Raw genomic sequence first — 6,046 nt, 5'->3', positions numbered from 1 at the left:
TGATAGTCCTCGTTACTAACAATCCCCCCCCCCCACCCGGCATATTGCATTAAAGTAGTATAGTATCGTTTTCCTAAATATTAAAAGCCAATTAAACTTTGCTATTGAAATATCAAATGTAATGGTGAATTTTTAGTTTATTTATTTAATTTGGACTCTAGATATACTGTTTTTATGTGTAGATTTTTTTTAACGGATGATTATGGAAAGATAACCCGCCTGCACTATCGGTATACACCGGCAGGACACCTGTGAGGGATGATAAGTGAAAATGAAAAAGCAGGTCAATTAACTCATCATGATGAATACAACTGAAATTCAGCACGATGGTTTCCAGGGGGGGGCCACGTGGAGGTCGACCTGACGGGGTATATTGCCAGCAATGGGGCTGGTAATCCGCATTACTAACAATCCGCCCCTCCCCCCATTGTTTTCATGTGTATGAATATTACAATTTTATAGTATGATATGTGGAGTGAATTATAATCATAAATGACATATATAAAAAAGGATTTAATCTAATGCATATTTATATGATGGTAAGTATACCTGGAAGGCATCATGGGCGACACAGTATACTTTGTTATGTTCATGATACTGTTCATGTCATAATGGGCCGTCAACTTATTTGCCATCAAAGTTACATAATTTTTTTTTATTTCGCTTAATATTGCAATTGGCTCAATACAAATCGATAATTTTCGAAACCACTTTAAAATACTGTTAAGGAATAGTCAAAATCTTTTCGAAACGTAATATCCGACAGTAAAATATAAGTTACAATGTTGTCGAAGGAATATTTCGTATCAGCTCTTTAGGCTATTTTGGTGCATAATGCTATTATTTTAAGAACGATATTCGGTTATTCTGGTTCGTGATATTTCACAGAATACACTCATAAGACTCACGGTTGATGCTTAGCGTCTTCCTGAACCATTCCTATGTACAACTGTGACTTTGTACCGAGTTTGTGTTAGGGTTGCGCAATATAGTATAATAAACGCCATTTTTATTTTATTTAAAGGTATAATCAAAATGTTCTTGGATAATCTTCTTGTACAAAATGTTCTTGTACAAAAGTCGATTGCTTGGGTACCTCTGTCCCATTCGTGTTTCAACCGTGAAGCAGTTGTGTTTGCATGACTGTGTTTCGGTTTGAAGGGTGGGATATGGCGTGAATTTACTGGGTACAGAGGAATAACACCTGAGTCCTCAGGAATGGCAACGCATGGGGGGCATCATGGGTGAAACAGTATAGTCTGCTATGTCTATAGGCGACGGTTACCACTTTCCATCAGGTGGGCCGTCAGCTTGTTTGTCATTCTAAGTTGCATAAAAAAAAAAAAATCATTAATAGAATTTTGTGATATCTTTTTTTATTATAAAATTGATTTGCTTTTAAGATCAAGCATCTTACCTCACTTTATTGAAGGCGATGATAATATCTAGGATGAAGCGCGCTTACTCATCAGCATCATCATCATACCAGCCCTTAACTGTCTACTGCTGGGGGAAAAGAATTGTTAGTAATGGGGAGTTTAGTCACCATTGTTATCAATATACCTGATAGGTCAGGTCGACCTCCACGCGGTTACCTCTGGAACCAATTAATCATTGAATTCGTCACAGTGGGCTAACTGACCTGCCTTTTCATCCTCACCTATCATCGCTTACTGGTACCCCGCTAGTGTATACCGATAGCGCAGGCGAGGTAACCATGCCATTTTCACGCATAAAAAAAAACTGTCTACTGTTAAACAATTCCCCTTGGGGGTTTGCCAGTAGTTGCCATGCTTGGCAGGTGGATTAGCAACCGCAGTTAGGCTTTAAAGATGTTTTAAAAGGGACGCTGTTGTCCATCCCTCGCGCTCAATTAGTCGCCACTTATGATACCCACTGACAAATGAATGGTGACTTATTCTATGCCGGGACCACACAGCCAAGCCGCTTTTTTAGAAGTAACTTATTTATCACCGACTTGAAGAGTTCCTGATGGTATTTCTTCGGTAACACAGAAGCAGAAAGGGTGTTCCATTTTTTTTATATACAACTTAGAATGGCAAACAAGCTGACGGCCCACCTGATGGAAAGTGGTAACTGTCGCCTATAAACATGAGCAGTGCCATAGACATAACAGAGTGTACTGTTTCGCCCATGATACCCCCCCATGCGTTGCTATTCCTGACTCAGGTGTTATTCTTCTGTACCCAGTAAGATTTTAAATGTTTAATTCTAAGCGTAAGGACGCTTAGAATTAAAAATAAAAAAAAAGAAATCTTTAAAGGAAAAATCTGCTTGAAGTCAACTTTCAACTGAATTTAATTTCAGCTAAAATTAAATTTAAGTAATCAAATTAAATACATAAATAACTACTCAAATTAAGTGTATAAACAATTTATTAATGCAAATACACAATAACAGTAACTCTAAGCACCTAAGTCCACAAGCGTCACTTAGTGACAAATCAAACAAAACACACTCACAATGTCAACATATGAAATTATCAACCAGGGTTGCCAGGTGTCAATTTTGAATTTTGCCTAAACGTTAAATATTTTTTCTCCAAATTAATACGGTTTCTAAGACTTTTATCAAAACACAACTTGTATCGTTTTGCATCCTTCTTCACTGCGTTATTCCATCTGCAAAAAAGTGAATGATGAAAAAGGGTCATTTCTTCTGTTTCTATTTCGCCCCTCTTTTTATCTTCTAGAGGTATAACCTCTATAAACTTTACAAGTACTAAACCCATTATCCAGGGGGGATAGTGATTCTTAGTAATGGGATCCAACAGACCTATTACTAGCAATACCCCCTAACAGGTGGACCTCCACGCGGTTCCTCCTAGAAACCATCGTGATTAATTTTTGATGAATTCATCACGATGGGCCAATTGACTTGCTTCATATTCATCTATCATCCGTTACTGGTACCCCGACAGCGTATGCCGATAGCGCAGGCGGGGGGTTACAATTCCATTTTCATCCATTAAAAAAAAACCATTATCGAAAATTTCTAAAAGAAAATTACCAAAATTTCTACAAGCACATTTCGCTTTTCCGCAAAAAAATCCAAAAGAATTGCACTTCCCTACAATTTTACGAACAGAAAAGTGTTTACCCTAAATAAAAAAAGAAAAATCTGGCATCGTTGTTATCAACATGTAAAGACCCTAACACAATTGCGCACCGCCTGGGTGGGTCAGAGCCTCAGAGCGGCACAAGCGGCACAATTATATTTATCGCCGTGTGCCGGCGTGTCGTCCGTCCACGCATAAATCAGCTCACGTGCGCCTGTCGCGGGGCTCGATACGTCGCCGATTCGGTCAGTGCTGTGGGAACGGTCCTTTAGATTTTCTGATATGGGCCAATGCCGATGAATCTGTGAACAGATGAAATATTAATAGCAGTGAAATATTTGTAAAATATGAATGGAATTAAGGTAGATTTTTTTACATATATACAAATATAATAGTTTAGAAATCTAGTAGCTATGTAGTTTAGTTTTAATTAATTTTTTTTTATTCACAGGGGGCAAACGAGCATGCGGCTCACCTGATGGTAAGTGACTACCGCCGCCCATGGTCACCCACAACACCTACGGCATTGCCGGTGTGCTGCCGCCATTTTAAAAAGGAATATGTTTTTTTTCTTGAAGGTTATGTTGTCGTATCGGTTCGGAAATACTGCTGCAAGACGACGACGGTCAAAAAACGAAAATACAAAATTTACCCTGCACTATGGTATAAGTCAACTTATAGCATCAATCAATGATTGATGATAGATAAGGGTGAAGTCAGGTCATCGCCATCATATATCAGCTTTTAACTGTCCACTGTTGAGCATAAGCTACTCCTAGGGGGGTTTTGTCAGTAGTTGCCACACTTAGCAGGAAGAATGGCAACCGTAGTTAGGTTTTACAGATGTTTTAGGAGGTACGCTGCTGTACATCCCTCGCCCTTCCTTAGTTGCCTGTTACGACATCCGCGTGGAAAGAGGGACCAGACCAGACCAGACCTTACCAGAGGGAGACTTTGTACAAAAGTCGATTGCTTGGGTACCTCTGTCATAGGTATATTTCATAGCGTAATATCAAGAAGACCTATATTCAGAAGGGGACAATGGAGAGGTTACAGTGAAACAGAATCATTAAAGATCAGTACTATAGTGGCCATTTAATCAGTTTGTTTCTTCGTTAACCAGTTCAGCTACCGATAATGGTGCTATTGTCATACTGTACCACGACAAAGGACTAACGTATGGTCCAATTATGAAACTGGTAGCGGCTAATTAGATGTTAGAGAGAATAACGGTTGAACAAATTTGATTGTATGACTATTTAATGCCCAGTCTACGACAACAGTAGACTCTGAACAGGATTTGTAATCGTGATCCTCCATCATGCAATTCTGTAGACTTTTCTTCCACGAACAATCAAAGTATGGAACCAACTCTTAGCAGCAGTATTTCCGAACAGATGTAACATTGAAATCTTTAAGAAAAGAGTATATTCTTTATTAAAAGGCCAGCAACACATCTGCAATTTCTCTGGGGTTGCGGGTGCCTATATTAGGCGGTAATCACTTACCATCAAAAGGTGAGCCGTATGTTCGGTTTCCCCTTTGTTATATGAATATAGTTCGATTGAGTCTGACGATACATGGTTTAGTGATGAAACATATATTACAACTTGGGTATACACTGAATAGTGGTCAACGATTGGTTACTAATAAGGAAGCTCATAGAGCTTCTACTGATGGTAACAGTAGTCAATCTTTAAAATATGGTAATGACACGCTAGATAATGGTAGCGAAGTTAAACAAGTAAATTCTAATCAACTGATTAATGCATGCAGGTGGCTCATAGCTGTTCCTTATGGTACTCTATGGGGAAACCCTATGTTCAGCAGTATACTTATAATGGCTGAAATGATGATGCTGAGGAATTGACCAGTGATGTACTTCCGAAACTAATCGAAGTAATTTGCATGTGTTACGTAAGTTAAAGTCGTGTTCACATCATGAACACTCAGGTAAGGGGTCTCGCATGGTCCTAAAAGTAGTCGGACATTTTCTACAAAAATACCCAGTCGTATCGGTTACTGTTTTGAAGCTTTTAATTAATATTTATATTAATATTATAAAGAGGAAAAAATTGATTGATCGTTTGTAACAGATAAGCTTAAAACTACTCAGCTGATTTTAAAAATACTTTCACCTATTTAGATAGATAGATAGACAGATTAATAATTTATTTGTATTACTTACAGCACACAAACAGCAAAATACAAATTCAAAGTGAAAAAAGATAAAAAAAGATACATGAAAAAAAAATTAAAAAAAAAAAAACAAAAACAAAATCAGAATGCATAAAATTAGTAAAAATTTTTTTTTCTTCATGCGTGTGCCACAGTAATACAAAATGGCCACAACTCAGCTTTTTGCTTTGCCCTAAAAAGAGCAAAACACTAATATTCTGTTGTGGCCAAAAGTGAGCCGCGAATTACCACTGAAAAAAAAATAATAAAAAAAAGAAAGAAATATAAATCAAATAGATTGTGCGCGTTCGTTATTTAGAAGAAGTCAATTTCTATCAGTTTCAATCACTCATTTAAATTTTTTTTAAAATCATCATCATCATCATAATCATCATAGCCTATGTTACGTGTAATTGTTTATCTGCAACAATTTTCATTTTTTCCACCGCATAATTACATTTCTGTTCTGCCAAAGGTTGACTAGGAGAGAATGCTAAATAATTTATTTTATTTATGGCAACAAACAGTCATTTACAAAATAATTAACAACTATATGGATTATAGTTTTAGAACAATAGACCTAACAGTGCCAATAACAGTATTTCAAAAACATAGAGATATTATTTATGAAGTTCCATGGAAAAACGCATGAAATTTAGCAACAAATCCAAGGTACCAATATATATAAGTATCAATGACGAAGAAAAAGAAAGAAGAAGCGCCGATTTAATTTCAACATACAAGTTTTTGGGTTAATCTACTTTTAAAAATATGAACAGATTCATAAAA

Source organism: Galleria mellonella, unplaced genomic scaffold (genome assembly GCF_026898425.1).
Source record: "Galleria mellonella isolate WM207_F2 unplaced genomic scaffold, CSIRO_AGI_GalMel_v1 utg65, whole genome shotgun sequence".
NCBI lineage: Eukaryota > Metazoa > Arthropoda > Insecta > Lepidoptera > Pyralidae > Galleria > Galleria mellonella.
The sequence above is the reverse complement of the archived record's forward strand: the minus strand, read 5'-3'. Positions refer to the sequence as shown.